Here is a 23271-nt window from a genome sequence, read left to right on the forward strand (position 1 = left end):
GGGAAGTGTTTGGTACTTCCTTTCTGCTTTTTACTGTACTTTCTGGATCATATATTAGGATATCATATTGCCCAATAAAACTTTCACATAAAAACTTTGTTTCAACTAGTGAAACAAACCTAAAAACAGAACTAGAAACACTGAGAATAATAATTAAAAAAATACACCTAAATCTCTTTTCTACAAATCTTTAAAGCAATGTCAATAACAAAACATTAAATTTAGACAATTTCAAAATGGTGCTGAAATGTAATTGAGAATTCTGAATCTATCTATCCTTTTCCAAAAGTATAGTTTGCATAAGATGTGATCACACATGTACACACACACACACCTGCTAAGATTATTATGCAAAATAATTTCCAATTGAAGTAAGTTGCCTTCTCTATGTCTGAAAAGTATCTCAAACTCAACATATCTGAATCCAATTCTTGATCTTTCCCTCCAAATCTGTTTCTGCCATAGTTCCCTATCCTTCAATTAGGGGAGGCCTAACTTGTTCAAGCCAGACATTTTGGTGTCATCCTCTTTTTCTCATACCCCACAACCAATTCGTCAGCAAATTTGGTCTGTTCTACCTTCAAAATTATACTCTGAATTTGGCCACTTTCACCTACTACAATGCTACCGCCTTGGCCAGATGCTTTCACATTCATCATTTTACTTAAATCTTATAATCTAATGAAGAAAGTTTTTTTAATCCTCATTCAACATAAGAGGAAACTGAGGTTACAAAGAGATACTATAACTTGCCCAAATGGCACATTTGGGAAATAGAAGGACTGGGATTTGAAAGTAGGCCTGGCCCATTCCCAAGCTTTTGCTCTTTGTAATATGCCAGGATAAAAGGCTTTAAAAATTGACTCTTAAAAATTAATATGCAATGATTTGTTTCGAAGAAATCATCTCCCCTCTTCTGATTTAGCAGAATCAAAGGTTTAACTGGTTTGTTCCTCATAAACCTATAAGGTGTGTGTGTGTGTGTGTTGTGTTGTGTTGTGTGTGTGTGTGCATGCACATGCAGACCCACACATGCATACAATATTTAAAAAGGAAAACAAGTTTGATGGATTTTTTTTTGCAAACTTAGGGACATCATATTACAAAAAATCCAATTAAAAGTTGTTCAGAGGTGAAGAGTTGGGAAAGGCTTATTTACCCCATCACATTCTAAACAGCCAGCAGCCAGGCAGAGAGGCAGCTGGGTGCAAGGAAGCATTAGGGAGCCGAGTCTAGGCTACCGCCAGGGAAGAAGGTGGCAGCTGGGATTGGGGAGGGTTTCAGGATCCAACATTTAAAATGATCCAAACAGGAAAATGCCAGCTGGAAGAAGGGGGTGCTAGGCATCCAGTAACCTTCTGGTAAAACCAATTTTCTGTCTGGTATAACAGAAAGCACATGCCACACGTTAAGTATCCTGGGTTTCAAGAGGAAAAAAAAGTGCATTTTCCCAACAATTATCTTGTTCATGCTGTGAGTGCCATCCCCATGGGAATGCACTAGGGAGGATGACCTGTTATTAAGGTGGTGCATTTTGGCCTATGTCAACACCAAGATGGTTCTTCTGGGTACCAGAATAATATGCCAAAGAGACCTTTAAACATTTTATATGTTCCCTAATTTAAACTGGGAATATGATGGTCCCTTAAGGTGATTCTCTTTTTAAAGGGTATATCATTAAAAAGGTTATATGGGTTGATTCCATTAAACACACACACACGCACACATGCAGAATGAGATATACATTTCAAGCACATATGACAGGCATCTAAAGACTGCGGGTTTAAACCCTCAGTTTATCAGCTCTAGAGGCCTAATTTTGCAATCAGCTAAACCTACAGTACATTTTCATCAAGTGCTGCAAATCAGCAAAATATTAAATGAATCTTGAAAAAAATGATTATGAATCCACAGTTCTGTTTGACTGTATAATTCTATTTAAGATTAAAATTACTATCATAAAAAGGCCACTTTCTGAATGTAATTCCACAAAAACATCATCACAAAAGCTTTTACTGCTATTTATGTCAGAATGTATTTTAAACAGTTCTAATCATTTACCTTTGTGGACACTTAATTAAAATTACAAAACCAATTTTAATCTGTAGTCCAATTAATATGCAAATATATGCAAATGTGGTAAATCAAGGTGGTGATTAAGTTAAGGACACTCTATTTCATGTCTGCTTTAAGTGTGAAAACAAACAATCTTTTTTGTAATTGTACTGATGGATTGTGATGTTTATAGGGTTAGTATGGGGTACAAACGTTTATGCATCAACATTATGCCAAAACAAAGATTTTATACTCTGGAGTGATTTAGCATCCAGCATACATTCAGATGCAACAAAGTCATTTTGCAGTCATCTTGTGAATTAGAATAAGGTCAAAGCAAAGTTAAATTTCTATGTCATCCATTTGTATGGCTATTTAAAATTCAACAATCACTTTCTGATGTGTTAGGTAAGAGCCAAGAAGTCTCAAGAATGGCATATTATCGCCCTTTATCATTTAGTGTTCCTAATATACTGGTTTATCTTTGATACTATTACAGCAATCGTTCTCTCATTAAGGTACAAAGATATTCAGCCTTTTTAACCCCTGTTTTTCACAAGTTTTAAATATGGCAAGTACAGCTAAGATCCAAGTGACCATCTTAGTTTAACTACAGAGATGCATGACACATCCTTACAGCCAATTCTTCCCTCTTTCTCTTCTCAGGCTATTGTCTAGATAGCACCCATGACACTTAAGTTTTCCGAAGAATTGGCTCCAGGAGCATCACTTTAAAAGGGGCAAATGCTTAACTTCGATGGGACTTAGTTTCTTAAATTCGTGGTCAACCTACTGGGATTTTTTTGCATTGAAAAGATATCTTGCACCTTCCTTCTAAAGAATATCTCCCTCATTCTCAAACTTATCTCTGTTTTCTGAAGTGGGTAGCTTGCAAAGATGAAGAACAGAGTCATTTTTTGAACAAGGAGTCGTGTGACCTGAAATCACAGTTACATTATGTCATATCTTGGAAAACAAAAATAATCTCAAAGCTCTGTTCTTGATGAAATATCTGTGAACTATCACAAGGTACATTTACGTTTGAGAAACATTAAGAATAACAGGTTTAGGGGACCTGGCTGGCTTGGTTAGTAGAGCATGCGACCCTTGTTCTCAGGGCCATGAGTACGAACCCCACACCGGGCATAGAGCTTACTTTAAAAAAAAAAAAAAAAGAATATCATGTTTGACATACTATTTTTATGCAAATGTGAACGATTTCCTTTTTTGAAGCCTGAAAAGCTGAAATTGTTCCCATATAAATTTTGAAGTGATTATAAAAATTGAGTATAGTACCTTTTTGTTCCAAATATTTCATGCTTCTGAAATATTTCTGTCAACATGAAACATTTAAATATTAACAAATAAGAACTTGAGCCATGCAGCATTAACCATCAGCACTTTGCACACACTTCCTACTGGACATCTATTTTTCACATTGCAGTATTTAAAATCATCTTTTCCATTGATAACTGAAGATGTCTTCACGTACATTTCCCCCATTTCACTTAGAAAAATGAGGAAAGTGGATTTCAAATTGCAGTCCTCCCATCATTTTTAACACTCGATACACATTTAAAAGTATTATTGCTCTGTAAAGGCAGATAATTTAATAAAAAGCAATACACTTTATAGTTATGTTTACTGAAGTAGGTAATGTGCCCATAACATGCTTCTGGAAACTTATTTCTCTCTCTCTCAATCTGATCTAATTTTATATCCATATTTTGAAATCCTCAAAAATATCTAACTTTCCAAGAACAAAGATCCAAATAAATGTTGAATGTAATTGCTGTATATATTTTCCTTTAACTGTTCCACTGTTACCATCATTACTTTGCATTGTACATATTCTTACAAATCATTCTTCTAAAATATTTTAAAATGAAACTGTATACAACAAACCATTAAGTCCATCTCTCTCTCTGAGTAGGTGTTTAGGGACTGTAATTTTCTAAATGTATCTAGTACCAACATATTCAATTATGAAACAGTCTTCATGTGATGATGCACCTAAGACAGCAGTTTACATTTATATTAACAAACTCTATCTTCATTATAGTGCAAGGACAAAGCAGGATTCCCCTCCCCAATTTAGATCCTACAGTGAAACACATAACGCAATACAACATAAAATGAAATAAAAGGAGGAACATAAAATGCAGTGCATTAAATATTAGAAAACATAGCAAGCACAAAACTGCAGAAGCGGCAGCCGAGAGTGCAGTGTTAAGACAATGGACCATCTCAGTGACAGCAAACTCAGTCACAATGGTTTGGAAGTAGATGATCAGTGTATTAAAGTCGGTCTTTTTTTTTTTTTTTTTCTATTAAATGTTTAATAGGCTTCTCTTAAAAACTCTTTACTTCTTAAAATTAAGGATTTTCCAGCATTATGAAATTTCACTCACATATTAGTCTGGAAATTATGTCAACCAATATAGTGGAAAGCCTCAGCCAAATAAAATCTCCTCTGGTCCAGCTCTCCTAGGAATATGTCACAAAATTGTATTAGTGGGTAAATAGTACCCTGACATGACACTAGAAAACAAAGCATTAATGAATAGGAACACAGATCAAAATACCATCTAATTAAGAGGTAGTCATGATGGGATGTCCTGCTGGCTTTAAATGAGAGGAGAGGGCTGTTATTTACAGGACTTTGTGAAAGTCCTTAGCTTAAAGGTCTCTGGTTTGATCTAATGGCAGGTATGGGAAAACAGATAAAAAAATCTACAATTAAACAAATAAAACTTTTTTTTAAAAGGACATAAAATTTGCTGCATTAAAAAGAAACTTACTTAAATGAAATACTTGTTTCTCATTCTTTTGAATAAAAACCTGGCAATATTTATTCTGCCACTTGAAGGAATACCAATGTTGGGAGAAAAACATATATATATATATTCTTAATAAATTGCTAATTTTTAAAAAAGAAACTTGTTTTCTTTATTATGTGTATTATGCAATTAATTATTTAAAATTAATCCACGTCATGCTAACATTTATAGGATTTTATATTTCACAACTACTAACCTTTTTTAGACTGGGCACATGTTTTCAGAAAAGGTTAAAGTTTATAGAAATGGATTCTCTCTTTCCTTTTCATGTAGTTTACAGATAATTCTGCCTAAATAAACTGATTTGACCTTGGGAATGTCTCACATTCCATGGAGTAGCCCTTTTGAATAATCTCCAAAACCTACACATCTGAGATGATTTTGGACCTCCTCCCAGAAAAAGCCTTCATCCTAATGGCCATCTAGTTCTGGGAGGTTGAATGTTGCCTATGCCAGATTCAGTACTCTGTCCTCCTGCCTAGGACAGTGGAAAGTTAATAAAATGAATAATACAAGATAATATGGCATCATTCTCTGGACATACTTTCTCCTAATCAAACAAATCTTTTCAAGACATATCATAAGTCTGAAAAATGAATCCTAGAAGTTCACAAAAAAAGTGGGGGGAAGAGGGTGGGGGAACATAGCGAGAATCTAGGCCTCCCTCTTGTAGGCCAGGGCACAGCCAACTCTGAAAACAAAGGCCAGAAAAAGCCTTTGCATCTGTTTGCCATTCTAAACCCAGCCCTAAAGTAAATCATCTCAGGGATTCTACTAAATCTACAATTTTCTACAACCTTTTTAGTCTGTTTATTTCTTTGCTCACACGAAATGCCACGCATCCAAAAACTCTGGATCAGAGAACAAACAACGCCAATCCAAGTTCAAGCTGTGGATGAACAAGAATGAGACTTAGTATTTACTTTGCTGTGTGCTTGATCAGTTTTCTGTAGAAGAAAACTGAGGATCTGATGTCCAGAACAAAGAAGAGAAAGGGGTGTATTTCACATTTTCCCTATCACCTGCTGCTCTAACCTTTGGTCTCACTGCAGCACACCCCCACATAAAGGGATGTAAGTATGTGTGTAGAGGTGTGCAACTGTGTAAAAATCATCTTACTTTCTCACCAACATAACTCAAAAGAGAGCACACGTATTTTCGGTTATTTACATTACCTTAAAAAGGCACAGAATTTTAAAACTGAATGTGATCACTTAATCCATCTTCTCATTTACAGAGACTTGGAGTTTAAGTTAATAAAATGACTTAAGTTAATAAAGTGACCTTGGACTTGACTTGTCCAAGGTCACTCAACTTTTTGATAGGAGTTGCCAGACAGAACACAGTTCTGCAGCGGGCAAGGCGGTTCCAAGCAAGGCTGTTAAGAACAAGCAGGACCTGTTATTTCATTCCCCCAAGAAGGTGGCCTGTCCTCAAAACCTGTTAGTAAGCCACGACGTGGGATCCAACATCAAAGATAGTGGGGCCTAAAGTCCAAATATCAGGTCTCTCTCACCGGACAGTCATTAACACACACATAACAGGTGTAGGGCCTCTGTCTGGCTTAACAACAAGGCTTTTCTGCCCAGAAACAAAACAAAACAAAAAAAACACAAAAAACCCACAAAAATCCACTTTTTTAGAGTTTAAAAGACTCACAGACAAGAGTCTTAAATTTAGTGAGCATAGATTTCACTTTTGTTAGTCCAACAAACACTACCTTTGGTGGTTAATAAAAACAATTATTGATTAAGCACTTAGAACTGTGCATTATGTCCTCTTGCCTTCTGGGGGGAGTGGAGGGAATGCCAAAATCTTGACTTTTCTAAGGAGCTTAAAAATTAGTTGCAACATCCTGACACAGACACACAGGATTTTATAACATTACAAGTTTTGCTCTGTGGCCACGTTTCTCCACCTTTGCCTAGACTCAAATAACTAGCCATTAAAACTGATTTCCCTTGGTGAGATCCTCCAAGAGGGATAACCTTTATTAACGTCAAACAATACTGTATGCATAAATTATCTGATCTCTTTAAGCTAATTGGAAATTGCAACTTGAAAACAACATAGCCAATCCAAATGGACAGCTATGTATAGTGACCCAACATACTTCTAATGCACTATAAAAAATGTAGAATTCTGGACTCTAACCTTTAAGAATGAAGAAAAGAATTATCTCTATAAATGGAATTCCCTGGTAATTATAACTAAAATGCCGATTAACACAGATCTGGCAAGCAATCTTTTCTACTCTGCTGTGATAGAAAGGTGATGTACTGGAAGCATATTCCAGCCCAGTTCCAAGGGAGCCATTCTAAATAGTATGTCCTTCTGAATAAATGGTTTCAGTGCTCAATTATAGATGGATGGTGGTTTTTAAAACTCTGTTTACAAGAGCCCAAGAAATTCTGCACAGCCCTTTGTGGGTTCACAGAAAATTATGAAGATAGAAACGGGCAGGAGAAAGCAACTGGGTAGGCCTGCTGTTCCTACTCCAATGAAATCAGCTTAACTCCTGAGAGCACTATGTTTGAACAAATGTTTGCCTTGCTAAGGAAAGATGCAAAAGCTACTACCTCAGTTGAATGGAAGATTAAAGTTAACACACAGGAGAGGACTGCTAAACAATTATTTTACCTTAAATCATATCCCCTAACCCTCAGCCTTGAAGATGTAGCCCTGCAAAAATAGGAAGAATAAGCAGTACTTGGGCCAAATTCCACGCCTCCATTCTGATGGGGTAAGCACCCATTTATTAAATACTTGGAATGTGTAAGGCACTGTGCCCTAGGTGTGGAGGGGGATATCATCCCCAGCTATTAACGAAGAGACCAAAGCTGTGTACTGGCTGAGACTCTGTCCAGTTACATGGGTCGTTAATGGTAGAGCTGGGAATAATAACCAGGTCCTAGCCACCTAATTCAAGACCCCCTTTTGACTATACCAATGGGCAATAAGAGAACCTGCTCCTCTTTGACTTGCTGGAAAACCAAATGATCATGAAAGAACTATGGAGCCTGAAGGAATAATAGCAGTCTCTTCTTTAAATGTTAAATATAAACAATAAACAATAAAAATATTGAACATGTTTAAATACTGGCATAATTGATTATAAAGGTTTAGGAGCAGGACTGGGAAGGAGGGGCCCTCTACCTTTAATTTTATCTAGAGAGATAAATTACAAAATCTATTTTACACAATAATGTACAGAACTATTTGCCTGAAGAGTAAGGGAAAAGCAAAAGCCAAAAATCATATGAACCTGTGACTGATTTTATTAAATCTACATTCCAACCTCTATTTGTTCTAGCAATGCAAACCGAAGAACATAGAGCACTTTCCAATCTCATTTTAAAAATCATTTTTTTTCCAAAACTGAGAAATACTTTAGCTTTATTACTGCTTGGGATGATGATGATTAAAGATAAACAATAACTTCTGGAATTCGTGTATTTTTTTTTAAATCTTACATAACTGTGACAGAACCAAACTTCTAATTAGAAATATAAAATGACAGAATCTTTAAACTTAGGAGGACTTGAGATATAATCTAGTTCAACAATTTCGTTCTACAGATGGAGACACTGAGGTCGTGAAAGGTGAAATGACGGGCCTGACCACACACACAGCTAGTTAGTAACAGGGCTGCAACTCCAACCACTAGCCCGGAGTTCTTTTCACTACAGCAAGCACTTTAAATCATATCCAGAGAGTAGAAGTAATGCTCTCCAAAAATGTGTCAGGGGCTATAGATGGGCACAGAACCAGCCATCATAAACCATGATCATTACCTCAATAAAAGGGAAGTTTAACTCTCTGTGACGCGACCAAATTATCCAATCACTTCTACCTTAGTTTCCTCCTTGAAGTACAGATATTTTTGAAATATGCTATGTTGCAAAGAGTAAAAAGCTCAAGTTTTGCCAACATTTGTGGTTGAAAAGTGCAATTAGCTTTTGAGGAGATAAGCAATATGGAAAAGACACCGAATTTACCCTATTGATTATAATTGATAATTACAATTTAGAGCTTTCTCACTGATTCTATCTTATTCTTCCAAGCATGAAGAATTCTACATGAAACTTTTGAAAAATAATACAATTTACACGAAGCTAAATCAGCAGCCAGAGATGTTGGATATACTGGCAGTCTGAACATGTGTACATATTGGGAGAAATGCAGAGGAAATAGGAAAAGGGAATGCTACATAGCTAACCTAAAAGTTGTACTGTGCATTCACATGTTAAAAGTGTGGCTTTCACTGATTATACTGAAAAATATACTTCTACTTCCAAGCCATTCTACCTTAATCAAGCATGGGGATAACCACAATTCAGTGTTTCTTGTGAAGGTCTCAAGTACTGGCTCCTTACGTGTGTTTTGATCTTGGAAGGCACTCTCAGAAGTTTTATTTAATGACTGCTTCTTCAATAAGGATGGTTGTAGTGAAGAGAAGAGAAACATAAAGGAAACCCGAGGTCACTGCCGCCTTACAAAGAAGCAGTGGTGGGACCATATAAACTGTATTTAATGGCCCCCAACTGCATAGAACTGTGACTAAGAGAGAAAGGTGCTGCTTTCACCTTTCATTCGACCCATTCACACATTTAATTCTACTGCCAAAACTGCGGATGTGTTTTATGTTTTTGCAATCAGCAAACAGCGGCATTTTAGATCCGAAGCCCGGACAGTGCTGTTTTCAGGAAGAGCCCTTCTTCTTGACATACGTCGTTAAAGTTTCCTCAGGTAGTGCCAATTCCAGGCAGATACAGAATGAAGCTCTCGTGGACGGTCGTGATGGCCCGAATGCCCCGCAGAGCACTTCTTGGGCCCAAATGCTAGGAAAGTACCCTGTCAAATAGCTGTGGTGTTCAAAGGAACATCCAACACGCACGACCGTCGGGCACTGCACAAATCACTGCACTGGAAGATGAGCCCCTGGGCTTTGCCTTCTTGAAGTGGAGAAGAGGGATCGCCCGAGGTGCACAGTCTCCCACTGAAGGCATCTTTAAAAGGGCCACTTAGGATTCAACTTCCACAAGGAATAGGAGCAAGCAAATGCCACATATCTGGTCACACGACATGTGGAATTGACGGCCACAGGACAGTTACAATATGATCCTTCCAAGCTACTAACATGATCTTTTGTACAGCGTCCGAGTGCAAGCACCTCTTTGTGTCACGGCAGCCAGTTTGCTCCCTTAATAGGCAAAACGAGAAGGAAGAATGCAAATTGTTCACATGATTTGGGGACATAGGATAGCTTTCATTTGACACTGACTCTTCGAAAAGTAAGAGAGGGCGCCTGGGTGGCTCAGTTGGTTGGGCGACTGCCTTTGGCTCAGGTCATGATCCTGGAGTCCCAGGATCAAGTCCTGCATCAGGCTCCCTGCTCAGCCCTCTGACCCTCCGCCCCCCATGTGCTCTCTCTCTTTCTCTCTCTCTCAAATAAATAAATAAAAGCTTTAAAAAAAAGGAAAACAGAATTAATAAAATTCAAAACAAATCCGAATTCTTCCTTGACATTATGTAAGATTAATAGATTGCCAGGAAGACAAAGCTTGTTTTCTCCCAAATAGCAAAACTAGGTAATATAAATAACTGATTGAAAGATTCAGAACCCTGAATTTTCATAAAATTGCATTTTCACCACTTAAGACCTTTTGTTCTCTAAATAAAAGTAGTTCAAGCTACCTAGAACTGGTACTTGGTAACGCAAAATGGAAATAGTACAGGTCAAAAAAGGTTTCTGCCCCAGTACCTGAAATTTCAATTCAACTCCAAAAGTTAGACAGTCCCTAAATAAACTTCAAACTGAGCCAAACCAATTTAACCTGTGGTGAAATTTAAAAAGACATCAAAGTATTGAAGGCCAGTAAATACGACCACCCATCCCACTCAGGCAGTACTAAACGCAGCCTCTCAGCATTGAGTCTCCTTTGTGGTCTATACCTCCAGCCGTCGGTCTGTAAACGTGTTTTCACCTTTCACATTACTCACATGTGCTCATTTATACGTTATCATGATAGTATTTTGTTACTCACTGACCTCGAAATATTCTGTTTATAAATCAACAGCAACTCCTTTTTCAAACGTTTTATTAATAATCTCAAAAATCAATATACATGTATGTGTATATCTGCACACGTGTGTGTGTGTGCGTGTGTGCAGACATAGCTCAGAGGCAAAGGCAAAAAGAACGGCTGTGATCTTACTAGCTGTGCCCTGACTGTTGCATTTTCAACTACTTAAAACAGAAATAAAGTCTAAAACATTATTTAAATTTTTACCACCATAATAAGCAATTTTAACAATTTCCTTTGCAAATTTTTATCTAAAGGAGAAAATATTTTTCTTTGATCCTTTGTAATGGGCCTTATTGTTTTATGCATCTGAAGTGCAACGATTTGCACCACTGTCAAAAAAAAAAAGAATCGAAAAAAAATTTAAGCGAAGGATACCACATAAAAATGCCTTTTGACAAAATTATTCAGATGTTTATCTTAAGAGACTTTCCAGTGCAATTTGGCACTTCTAAATTTTAAAGCTTGGACTCCATTAGGCCCCAAAAGGAGAGCATGGTATAGCACTCTCAACAGCCCACTGCATTCATTTATTGTTCAGTTCACAGTCTCTGAATACAACACAATCCTCCAACAGAGTCAGCTTTCATAATTCAGCAGTACAAAGTCTGCAAACACATGTAACCTAGATCCATATTTCCCAGTGACAGCATATGATAGCAGAATGTGAAGTATTAATGCTGGTGTCACTACAGTCCTACACTCTACTGCACTTTAAGAGAAAGCAGCTGCTGAGATGAAATGTGTGCCAACTGTCTGAAGACAGAAACATAAGAAACATTCCTTCTGTTACAAAGGGAGAGACACACACAAACAGACTTGCTTTTAGACGCAACAAGCACAAAGTTTCTTACTTTTGCCTTTTACATTTCTCAAAAACACTCACCCATTCTGCATAAGCAGAAAGACATGCAATTAAAAAAAATTCTGACTTCCTTTTCACGGAAGTCACCCCAAAAAGACCAGTATGCATCTACAAGTCAGAGTGTGGAAAAACTGCCTCTCATCATACACACTATATACCCAGTGAGTTCACACACCTAGGGACCTATAATCGCTACCTATGTATCCGAGAACACTGATCAGCTGTGCATTTTCGTAGGAACAACATATGGTCCTCAGGCCTTCCAACGAATACTTACTTCCTTTGGCATCTTTACAAAATTATTATCTTGAAATAATCATCTGAAGTCTTTGTTCTAACGCATTCTCATAGAAACCTGGCTGTCTCTGCCTAAACTAGGAAGCTGGTAGGTTTGTCACTTTCAGTGAACCCTTCACGAGGGGTGAAGTTTACAAATCTGAGGATGGCATTTCTCTTTCCTCTCGATAAAAAGATTGGCAATTTGTTGAAGAACCACAGTATCTTGATTTGTTCAGGATAGGTTCTTGATGTCACAGTGCAAAATGAACCAAAGTACTGTACTGCTTGCTATCTTTTAAACACAGCTCTACCATAACAATAAGTGTGTGACATAATCTGAACTGTTTGGTTATAATTCACTTAAAACTAGTACAACCTCATTGACCCCCTTATCAAACAATTTATTGTGCATTTGCAGACTGGACAATGAAATAGAGGAGGTAAAGTATTAACGGTGACACTATTTGGCAAGCTCATAGTGCAGTTCATTCAAAAGGCAATTTTAAAATTGAATGAAGAAGTTTGACTAGGCAATAAAAACAGCCACAATGCCAGTGAACAGTACTTAGAAGGAAAGCCTCTAATTATCCTATTTATAAATCAACAGCAATTTTACTGATGACTTCTTCTCAAAGTTGATTAAAATAACTTCAAAAAATTTTTTAACTACATCGTATGCATTTTATTAAACTATAATTTAAAATATTATTGATTGAAAATGATAAAAAACTTAAGAGCAAGAATGAGACAGCATTTCTGAAGAGAAACATTCGTACGATGCTCTGCAACATAATTATAGCACTGCCCTTGGGGAAGGGGATTTTATTTTATAATGAGAATGTTTACACTGTTATGGGGTTCAATCTATCTGGGAGGGAAGGTTAAACTTCTTTCCATTAAAGACAGCCTTATAATGAAAAGCTCTGAAAGGAGAATGGAGTCTAATATAGTAGACGTAATGGCCTATTAAATGATTCACACACAAAAAATGAATCAAATGCATTGTATCTTACTGCTGTTTTATGACAAAATTGTTGAAAAATAAAACTATTGTCAAGATAATTGCATATTACATAGGCCGTATTACTGTAAGCAGGACTCTTATTGGATGACCTAGAGTCTAATTTTTAGTTACATTAACAGGACATCACATTTTAAATACTTTACATTATTGGAATGTTTTAAAAGAATCCCACTTTTACTCTGTTGGCAAAATCAATTTAGACTTAAAGTCATGCTGCAATTGTGTATCATTCTTTTTCAATTAAAATTTTCCATACATCCTTTATGATGTCATTCTTACATTCCTGCAACAGATGCTTGTTTATATACCAATTTACTAAACTGCTGCTGTACTGGTATTACGCTATTGTACGTGTAACCTCTCTGTCTAGTTTACACTCCCAGATCTCCTCTCAATAAATGTGTATTTTCAAAATAATTTGCCTCTTTAACAATAATCTCTAATTACCAAACAATCCCCTCTATTGAAAACAACAAAAGCAAAATGTCTCTGTATTTTTAGAGCGTACAATTAAATACACATTTCTGGAAAGAATGACGTTCTTAAAATTTTAAGAAAGGGGTATTTCCATGAATGAGTTCAAACATAATTCTGAAATGTATCTGAGAAGATATAATTCCAAGACCAAATTATTAATCTGCTCTCTGAGAAGCCAGGAAGAAATCTCTCAGACTAGCTGTTTATTATTAACTGGAGCCTGAGCAATATATAACATCATACCCATTTTTAAAGCAATACTATAACGATGTTAATCAAGCCATATGTAAAATCTATCAGCATTGTTATTATGTCTATTCAAGGTTAATAACAGAACTATCAAAGCCTCCTACAGATTAAAATTTAGCTCACTGAACTAAAGAAATCCACCCATTTGGGAAAAAAAATAAAAATATATATTGATTTCAGATTTCAGTCTGGGGGTGAACACAGACTGAAAAACTACTTTTTGCATATCATCAGTACTTATTTTGAGTTAAGCGATGCTGTGATTCTGTTAAAGGAAGCTTCATTTTAAAAACATTTATCTCTGAATATATATGTGTGAAATTCTGGCACTGAAACTTTCATAAGGATCTTGAAGGAAAATTGTCATGTTGGATCAAGCATTAAGCAGTATCACCTCTTTTTCAAAAATAATTTTCTGTTACAACTGAAAAATATTTTTGTCCCACATATAAACAAATTACTTCTAATTTTACAGCCTCGTATTTATCAGGGGATTGCCTGTCGTTAGCAAATTTTACACCCTCAAGTTACTGAGAGTTACAAAATATCTCGCTTTAAAAGGAAAAATACCTTTAATGCAAAACCTTTAACTGATTACTATTGCCATTTATGTTGAACACTAGGTTAGCCTCTTTCTCTGGTCTAAGTCTGGCATTCTAAAATCTGCACAGGGAAGTATTCGTGAGTTTCTTTTCTTCCCATTTCTTCCCTCCTTCAAAAGGGCATTGGAAGAAAAGTTGTTGAACTCTCTAGCGAGGGTGTCCCAAGGCTCAAGGTGAAGCAAGAAAAGAAAATCAAGGTGAATAAATGACTGTAGTTGGGCATTTTTTTTTTTTTAAACTTTCATATTTACCATCAAGGAACACAATCTAGAAATATAAGTGAGGGAACAAAAATTTCTCCCAACATGCAGTGTTGCTGCAATTGTGTGACTTTAGATTTTTGTAGAAGAGGAAATGTTACTTGATTTGGGCATCAAAATGGTCCAAGGAAGTTCTAAATAGGCAGTGGCCCAACTGAGTACAGTTGCTGTGGTTGGGATACTAAAATGCCAGGGAAATCAGAGAGGAGTACTGGAGGAAACTCAGGGGGAAAACACAGAACAGTTCGGAGGACTCCTGCAATCATGAAGCACTCAGGCTCTACCTCCCTCGCCACCTAACGGAAGCACGAAGGAAAAGGGAAGCACGAGGGGAGTGGGGGGAAAGAGAAGTTGAGAGCTGGGGAGAGCATGGCAGATAAAGAAGAAAGCTACTTATGGCAATCCATGTTTGTCACACATATTCATACTCCCACAAAACAATCTCTCTGCAAGAAGCCTGGGCCACTGTGACAATATTATCCCAAACTGGGGATTCAGGGGGGGCAGAAAAAGCCTGTCACTGTCATTTATGGGTATACTGTTAATGGACCTTAAGGGTTAGTCAAAGATGGATTTCTAAAACAGAGCAAAAAGCCCCTTCTGCTGCTATTTCTTTATTAAAGGAGACTTAACAAAAGGAAAAGAAAAAAGAAAAAAAGAACAAAATAACGGAGCTCAATGTTGGTATGGATGTTTTTAGAATGTTAAATAAACACAAATACTGAGGTAATTTGACCCAAGCACAACATTTGACTACCAAGACCCTTATGTCATTTAAAGAAAGATAGCAAATAAAAGTAATTCTACCATTATCATTGGATAAATCAGTAACTTTTTGCTTTAAGAATCTTACTAAGAAATAAAGTAGCTGGGTGGGGTATACAATTTTGTCAAGTAAGATGGGAAGATCTGTAATTGTGCTTGTGTCCTTCCTCTACCTCTACAACGTTCTTGATCACAAGGTGGTAGGAAGTAAAACAGAAGTACAAGAAAGATCGTACACACCAAGTTTAAAAGTAATGATGATTATAGTTATATATACCATAGCCCTTAGAAGTAAGTGTGTATAACTGTCTCACATTACAGATAAAGAAATTAAGGCTCAGATAAACTGACTTGTCCAAGATACCACACAGCAAATAACGCAGAGCTGGGAATTGGGCCCAGGTTTTCTGGCTCCTAGTCATGGGCTCGGTAGATTTTACCACCCAGCCTTTAGTTGAAAAAGATTTACATCTGAATATTATCTGATATGTATTATCCCTGAGAAGTTATTATTATTTAGAAGGAATTAAGAGGAGGGTTCAAGATAGCAATGAAGAAGATTCTGAACTCACCTCTTCCCAGGAACACAACAAATCTACATAGGCAAAAATTCCCTCTGGAAAGGACCTGAAGGCTAGTGGAGCAGTGCCTCATAAATAAAGGACAGAAGGGCTACATCCAGACAGGTAGGAGAGGCAGAGATTCGGTCTTGCAAGAAACCCCACCCCAGGAACGGTGACCCACAGCGGGGAAGGATCTCCTAATATGGAAACTGTCCTTGAGGAGCAAAGGGTCTGTCCCCGACATCAGGCACCCCAACCCTTGGGACCTAAACTGGAAAGAGAAGACCCCAAAGCATCTGGCCCTGAAATCCAATGGGGCTTACTTCCAGAAGAACCACAGAGCCATTGGGAATGGAAAATCTACTCTTAAAGGGCTTGTGCACAGACTCACTCCACCCAGGACCCAGTGTAAAAGCAACAGTTTGAAAGGCACCAAGACCTTCTTCAAAGGAGACTCATTTGCTAATCTCAAAGTATTTGCTAGAGAGGCAGGGACCTGTTGGGACTTTCTCCAAAGATGAAGGGGCTGACAGCCGCCACCGTTTTGCATCCTCCTTTTGTCTCGTTGATGCCAGCACTGATAGGCACCCTTTTCACACGACTCTCAGGCCTGCTAGCTCCAGTGGGAGCACCCCGTTCCTGGGCACCGCAGCTCTGGCTGTTCTGCCACAGCCAACAGGCATTTGAAACCCACACAGCGGATGGCCCTTAGGTGTCTGTGTCTGGTGGCCAGGGGAGATTGCATTTCTGTGCCTCAGGAGTCTGAAATAATCAGAGAGGCATTCCTTGGCAGGCTACCAGCCCCAGGGCCTGCACAAACAGGAGACTGAAACATGACCCAGATCTTCATAAGAAAAAAAGCTTTTTTCTTTTTTCTTTTTTTTTATGGTCCTGGAGCTTCAGCCTGAGGGGCAGGCTTCAGGTTTCCCACACATCCAGAGACTACAGAGGTGATCCAAGGGGACATGGGCAGGGAGACACCATATTAGTGCCTTTGTTTGGCCTCACCACAGCTCACTGAACCTCCCAGAAAGGAGCCTATACATATGTCTAAATCCATGATTTTTGTAACTGTTGCCCAGGAGATACCTCCCTGGAATTAAATAGGGTCTACAACTATAGACCCTCAAGAGTATATATTTGCATACCTTAAAAGCTGCTGGCTAAGGACCTGGCTTACATACCCTGAAACTATGCATCATTTGTGATCCCTCCTTACAGGTCTTGGCATACCCTTAACAACTGGGACCTATCAAGAACAAATCAGGCTACTTACACAATTAGAAAGAGCCAAGAAACAATCAAACACTAGGGCAAGGTTGAATGATAAGGTTCATCTCCTACACAACGGACATGCTTTCAAGACTGGAGAGGTACCTGTTTTGACTAATACAGAGAAAAGAAAAAAACACAGAGTCAAGCAAAATGAGACAGAGGAATGTGTTCCAAACAATCAAGACAAAAACCTCAGAAAAATGCCTTAATGGAGATAAATAATCTATCTGATAAAGAGTTCAAAGTAATGGTCTTAAAGATGCTCACAAACTCACTAAATAAACTGAAAACATCAACAAAGAGAAAACTTAAGAAGGCAAGAAATAGAAGTCACAGAGTTGTAGAATATAATAACTTAACTTAAAAATACATTAGAGGTATTCAACAGTAGACTGGATAAAGTAGAAACACGAATAAGAACCTGGAAGACAGGACAGGAAATCAACCAATCAGAGGAGCAAAAAGGAAAGACTTTTAAAAAGTGAAGACAGCTTAAGGGATATTTTGGACAGCATCAAGCAGAATATCAACCAGCTTATAGGGATCCCAGAAGGAGAAGAGAGATACAAAAAGAGGTAGAAAACTTATATGAAGAAATAACCCCAGAAAACTTTCCAAACTTGGGGAAGGAAAGAGACATCCGGCTCCAGCAAGCACAGAGAGTTCCAAATAAGACAAACTCAAAAGACCCACATCAAGAAACATTCTAATTAAAATGTCAAAATAAAGAGAGAATATTAAAAGCAGCAAGAGAAAAACAACTTGTCACATAAGACTAATAGCTGAATTTTTCAGCAGAAAATCTATAGGCCAGTAGAAAGTGGCATGATATATTCAAAATACTGAAAGGAAAAAAAACTTGCAACCAAAGAATACCCTACCTAATAAGTTTATCATTCAAAGTTAAAGGAGAGTCAAATGTTTTCCAGACAAGCAAGGACTAAAGATCATCACCACTAAACTGGACTTACAAGAAATATTAGAGGGACTTCTTTAAGCTGAAAAAAGGCACTACCTAGTAATAAGAAAATATATGAAAGTAAAAATCTTATAGCTAAAGGCAAATATATAGTAAAGGCAGTGGATTAACCACTTATAAAGTTAATATAAGGTTAAAAGAAAAAAGTTGTTAAATTAACTATAACAATTAATTAAGGGATACACAAAATAAAAAGATATAAACTGTAACATCAAAAATAGAACATGTAGGGCAAAAGGAGTAAAACTTTAGTTTTTAGAATGCATTCAAACTTAAGATGCATCAACTTAAAATGCATGTGTTTATTATATATTGTATGTTATATGTGAACCACATAGGAACTACAAAACAAAAATTACAATAGATACACAAGAAACAATGAGAAAGAAATATAAACATAACCCTAAAGAAAACTGCCAAACCACAAGGAAAGAAAGCAAGAGACGAAAAAAGGAACATAGAGGAACTATAAAACCAGCCAGAGAGCAATCAACAAAATGGCAATGAGTACATACATATCAGTAATTGCTTTAAATATAAATGGGCTAAATTCTCCAATCAAAAGATAGAGAATGACTGAATGGATTAAAAAAAGAAAAAAGAAAAAAAAAGGCCCATCTATATGTTGCCTACAAGAGAATCACTTCACATATAAGGATAGACACAGACTGAAAGTGAAGGGATGGAAAAAAATATTCCATGCAAATGGAAACAAAAAGAAAACTGGTGTAGCTATACTTCTATCAGATAAAATAGACTTTAAAACAAAACTGCAATAAAAGAAAAGAAGGGAATTACATAATGATAAAAGGGTCAATCCAACAAGATGTAACATTTGTAAATACTTATGCATATAACATAGGATCACCAAAACATATAAATATTAACCGATATAAAAGGAAAAATGGACAGCAATGCAGTAATAGTAGGGGACTTTAACATCCCACTTACATCAATGGATAGACCAAGACAGAAAATCAATAAGGAAACATCAACCTTAAATGACACAGACCATGTAGACCTAATAGAGATATACAAAATATTCCACTCAAAAGCAACAGAATACATATTTTTCTCTAGTGCATATGGAACCTTCTCCAGGATAGATGATAGGTCACAAAACAAGTCTCAATAAATTTAAGAAAACTGAAAGCATATCAAGCATCTCTACCAATCACAATGGTATGAAGCTAGACTAAAAAATAACAGAAACGGTTGATGAAACTAAGAACTGGGTATTTGAAAAGATAAACAGAATTGAAAAACTTTTGCTAGACTTACCAGAAAATAAAAGAAAGAAAGAAAGAAAGAAAAGAAAGAAAGAAAGAAAGAAAGAAAGAAAGAAAGAAAGAAAGATAAAATGAGAGAGAGAAAGAAACAGGGCTTAAATAAAATCAGAAATGAAAGAAAAGTTACAACTAGTACCAGAGAATTACAAAGGATAAAAAGAAACTATTATGAACAATTATCTGCTAACAAATTGGATAAACTAGGAGAAATAAATTCCTAGGAATATCATATAATCTTCCAAGACAAAATCATAAAGAAATAGAAAATCTTAATAGACCAATTGTTAGCAAGAAAATTGAATCAGGAATCAAAAACCTCTCAACAAACAGAAGTCTGGGACCAGATGGCTTCACTGGTGAATTCTACCATTCAAGTATGTAATACCTATCTTTCTCAAACTCCTCCAAAAAATTGAAGAGGAGGGAAAGCTTACAAATTCATTTTACAAGGCCAGCATTACCCTGATACAAAAAAAAAAAAAAAAAATTACAGACCAATATGCCTGCTAAACAGAGATGTAAAGATCCTCAAGAGAACATGGTAGTCGGAATTCAACAATACATAAAAGGATTATATACATGATTAAGTGGTATGTATTCTGGGGATGCAAGGATGGTTCAACATTCACAAATCAAGGTGATACACCACATTAGTAAAATGAAGAATAAAAATCATATGATCATCTCAATAATGGAGAAAAAGCACTTGACAAAATTCAACATCCATTTATGATAAAAACTCTCAACAAATGGGTATAGAGGAAATGTACTTGTACTTCAATATAATAAAGGCTATACATGACAAACCCACAGCTAACATACTCAATGGAGAAAAGCTGAATACTTTTTCTCTAAGATCAGGAAAAAGACAAGGATGCTCACTGTTGCCACTTTTATTCAACATAGTATTGGAAGCCCTAGCCACAGCAATTAGGCAACATAAAGAAATAAAGGCATCTAATTAGAAAGGAAGAAGTAAAACTGTCACTATTTGCAGATGACTAATATTATATATATATGAAAACTTTAAAGACTCCGTCAAAAAAACTGTTAGAACTAATAAATAATTCAGTAAGACTGCATTATATAAAATCAATATACAGAATTTTGTTTCATTTCTCTAACAATGAACTATCAGAAAGAAAAGTTAAGAAAAAAATCCCATTTACAATTGCATCAAAGAATAAAATACCTAGGAATAAATTTAACCAAGGAGGTAAAAGACCTGTACACTGAAAACTATAAGACACTGATTAAAAAAAAAAAAAATCAAACAAGATACAAATAAATGCAAAGATATGGATTGGAAGAATTAAAACTGTTAAAATGTTCACATTACCCAAAGGAATCTAGAGATTCGATGCAGTCCCTCTCAAAACATCAACGGTATTTTTCACAGAACTAAACCAAATAATTTAAAATTTATATGGAACACAAAAGACCCCAAACAGCCAAAGCAATCTTAAGAAAGAGCAAAGCTAGAGGGATCATGCTCCCTGATACCAAACGATGCTACAAAGCTATAGTAATCAAAACAGTATTGTACTATCATAAAAACAGACACCTAAATTAAAGAAACAGCACAGAGAGCCCAGAAATAAACCCACACATACACGGTCAATTAATTTATAATAAAGTAGTGAAGAATATACAATGGGGAAAGGACAGTCTCTTCAACAAATGGTGTTGGGCAAACTGACAGCCATATACGAAAGAATGAAAGTAGACCACTATCTTACACCATATTCAAAAATTAACTCAAAATAGATTAAAGATGTCAATGTAAGATGTGAAGCCATAAAATCCTAGAAGAAAACATAAGCAATAAGCAACTCGGTGTGGATCTTAGCGATGGTTTTTTTCTTCCTTTTTCTTTTTCCTTTTGGATTTGACTCCAAAGGCAAGGCAATCAAAGCAAAAATAAACAAATGAAACTACATCAAACTGAAAGCTTCTGCATAGCAAAGGAAACCATAAACAAAATGAAAAGGCAACCTACTAAAAGGAAAAGGATATTTGCCAATCATGTATCTGATAAGGGATTAATACCCAAAATATATAAAGAACTCACACAAGTCAACAACAATAAAACAATCTGATTAAAAACTTGGCAGAGGGTCTGAACAGACATTTTTCCAAAGACACACAGATGGAAAACAGGCATATGGAAAGATGTTCAACATCACTAATCACCACGGAAATGCAAATCAAAACCACAATTAGATATCACCTCACACTTGTTAGAATGACTATCAACAAAAAGACAAGAAATAACAAGTGTTGAAGAGGATGTAGAGAAAAGGGAACCCTCATAGAGAATGTAAACTGGTGAAGCCACAATGGAAAACAGTACAGGGATTTCTCAAAAAAATTAAAATAGAACTTCCATATTATTCAGCTTTCCCATTTCTAGTTATTTATCTGAAAAAATATGAAAACACTAATTCAAAAAGAATTATGCACCCCTATGTTCATTACAGCATTAACATAGCTAAGATATGGAAGCAACCTAAGTATCCAGTGTTAGAAAATGGATAATGAAGATGTGGGATATACACATGTGTGCGTGTGCACATGCACACACACACACTTTGGAATACTACCCAGCCATAAAAAAGAATAAAATCTTGCCATTTGCAACAACATGGATGGACCTTGAAGGTAAGTGAAAAATGTCAGAGAAAAATAAATACCATTTCATTTCACTTATAAGTGGAATTTAGAAAGCAAAATGAAACAAAAATTCATAGATACAGAGAACAGACTAGTGGTTACCAGAGGGGAAGGGGGTTGAGGGGTGGGCAAAATGGGTAAAGGGGGTCAATGGTATGGTGATGGACAGTAACTAGACTTATAGTGGTGATCACTTTGCAGCCTATAGAAATATTGAATTATAATGTACACCTGAAACTAACAAATGTTACATACCAATTTTACCTCAATTAAAAAAAGATTAAAAAACAAATGGAATTAAAACATGCACACGCACACACACACACACAATCACATTTCTTAGATTAAAGAGAACTATGTTTGCCTTTGGTTTTTACAGTCTCTAACTATGGATTGTCAAAGAAGGTAGGAGTCCTCACTCTTCCTGCCTAAAGAGGTTTGTGGTGGTCTTACAAAGTAAGTACTAGGTAGAAAGAATTATAAAACAGTCCCTAAGGCTTAGATATACAAACTGATTAAGTAACAAGAATGAAAACACCTGTCTGCACCAGCCCATAAAAGAATATGGTGAGAGACATGGACCTGAAGCCCAACTGCCTGTTGGCTCAGTCAAAAAAGGTCACACAGCTTCCATCTGACTCTTAGAATATCTTCTCTGGCATTTGGAGCTGTCACAGAAGAAAGAAGAAGTCCAATTATTCTGAGAAAACTATGTGACAGCCTTCTCCATCAGTGCTGAATCCAGATTTCCACCATTCCTGTTGTAGGACCAGCCATGTGAGGGAGCTTCTTGGACCCTCCCGACCCTCTCATCTACCAGGTGCAGACCACTGAGTCACCACAATCATTGTCAGAGGGAACAAGAGACATCCAGACAAATTCCTGACTCAGAATTCCTGTGGTATAATTAAAGAGTTGTTTAAAGATACTCTGTTTTAGAGTAGTTTGTTTATAGCAATATACAACCAGAACGGGGCCTTAATTCTCTCA

The 23271-nt window shown here is 36.5% G+C and overlaps 1 protein-coding gene across 10 annotated transcripts in view; it reads right to left on the minus strand.

The window, feature by feature from the left end:
- The window catches only part of QTMAN (queuosine-tRNA mannosyltransferase), a 386232-nt gene that overhangs the window by 117273 nt on the left and 245688 nt on the right, over positions 1 to 23271 (minus strand). The gene's annotated exons all lie outside the window — the stretch shown is intronic.

This window comes from Halichoerus grypus, chromosome 4, assembly GCF_964656455.1.
Source record: "Halichoerus grypus chromosome 4, mHalGry1.hap1.1, whole genome shotgun sequence".
Taxonomy (NCBI): Eukaryota; Metazoa; Chordata; class Mammalia; order Carnivora; family Phocidae; genus Halichoerus; species Halichoerus grypus.